This window comes from Elephas maximus, chromosome 7, assembly GCF_024166365.1.
Source record: "Elephas maximus indicus isolate mEleMax1 chromosome 7, mEleMax1 primary haplotype, whole genome shotgun sequence".
Lineage (NCBI taxonomy): Eukaryota > Metazoa > Chordata > Mammalia > Proboscidea > Elephantidae > Elephas > Elephas maximus.
This window is the reverse complement of record NC_064825.1, coordinates 112,122,083-112,123,985: the sequence shown is the minus strand read 5'-3', so window position 1 is coordinate 112,123,985 and position 1,903 is coordinate 112,122,083. Positions and strand designations below refer to the sequence as shown.

Genomic DNA, 1,903 nt, shown 5'->3' with positions numbered 1-1,903 from the left:
TGGTCTGCTTTTTACAAAACTTAGGAGTATCTCATTTTTAATTGGTATTTCCCTGATTTTAATGATATTGAGTATTTTTATATATGCTCATTGGCCAGTTCATGTGTGTATTGCTTATTCAAACTCTTTGCTCTTTTGTAAAATTATGTGGTGATGGTTGTTGTATTTGTTTTTTTCAGATAAACCATTTCATACTTGTACCTTCTCCTCATTCACGAAACCATGCTGCTGAATAATAATGTGACTGAGTTCATTCTTTTTGGGTTGACACAAGATCCTGTTAAAAGGAAAATAGTGTTTGTTTTTCTTGCTTTTCTACTTAGAGACATTGTTGGGTAACTCACTAATAATTGTTACCATCAAGACCAGCTGGGCACTTGAGAGTCCAATGTACTTCTTCCTTTTCTACTTATCTTTATCTGACACCTGCTTCTCTACTTCCATAGCCCCTAAAATGATTGTAGATGCCCTTCTGAAGAATAGCACTATCTCTTTCAGTGAGTGCATTATCCAAGTCTTTTCACTTCATTTCTTTGGCTGCCTGGCAATCTTGATCCTTATCCTGATGGCCGTTGACCGCTATGTGGCCATCTGTAAACCCCTGCACTACATGAGCATCATGAACCAGCGGGTCTGCAGTGTGTTGGTAGCTATAGCCTGGGTAGGGTCTTGTGTGCATTCTTCAGTTCAGATTTTTCTGACTTTGAGTTTGCCTTTCTGTGGTCCCAATGTGCTTGATCACTATGTATGTGACTTGCAACCCTTGTTGAAACTTGCCTGTACAGACACCTATATGACCAACCTGCTACTGGTGTCCAATAGCAGGGCCATTTGTATAGTGAGTTTTGTATTGCTGATGTTCTCCTATGTTGGCATTTTGTATTCTCTGAGAAACCACAGTGCTGAAGGAAGGAAAAAGGCTCTTTCCACCTGCATCTCCCATATCGTTGTAGTCATTTTGTTCTTTGTTCCTTGTATATTTATATACACACGCCCAGCAACCACCTTCCCCATGGATAAAATAACTGTGTTTTATACAATTGGAACACCTTTGCTTAACCCTCTGATTTATACCCTGAGAAATGCTGAGGTGAAAAATGCCATGAGGAAGCTGTGGAGCAAGAGACTGATTTCAGAAGACCAAAGATAAATGGAAATTCCAAATCCTTCTTCATAGTTTGCATTGACCTACCATAATTCAAGAAAGCATATTATCTTCTTATTGTGGATTTTATAGAATCCTATTTTGTGGGAAAAGTGCTACTTCCTTCAGGAAAATGGGTAGTATAAACACACACACTGGTTAGTGCTGAGTCAGTTTTAAGTAGAGGAAGAGACAAAAGCAGGTACAAACAGGTATGTCTGGCCAACTGCTTTTTATTTTTTACTGTTGTCTCTCTAACTCTCTTGGACAACTAGAACCACTTGCAGTTTTGATCTAGTGTTTTTCTGTCCTTCTTCATGTTGATTTCTGGCGTCACTCCACCACTAATTTAAAGGTTTACGTTCAAATACATTCAATAGCACTACAGAAGAAAGGCCTGGTAATCACTTTCATAAAGAGTACAGCCAAAAAACCCTATGGAAAAATTCTCCTCGGTAACAAATGACGTTGACATGAGTGGTATAAACTTCGTGATTATGGATTTTGTTGCTGTTGTTGTTGGTTTGTTGTTTTTATTATGATTTCAGTTAGCCGTTTATATGCTTAAATTCCTATCCTGGGAAATTTTCAAAAATGAAAGTGATAATCCAGAGGAGGAATTTGAGGCTTTGAAACAGAAATATCTTCTGTCAGAGATAAAAATTTAGTGAGTTTTCAGTATAATCCAGAGAAGAGAATAGTAGAAAGGACTGAAAAGTGAATATGAAATGTATGTTTCTACAGTGAGTTTGGATACCA

At 37.7% G+C, this 1,903-nt stretch overlaps 1 pseudogene; it reads left to right on the top strand.

The window, feature by feature from the left end:
- The first annotated feature begins 222 nt into the window (after positions 1-222).
- LOC126080722 (olfactory receptor 4C16-like) lies at positions 223-1,150 on the top strand (annotated as a pseudogene).
- Positions 1,151-1,903: the final 753 nt, after the last annotated feature.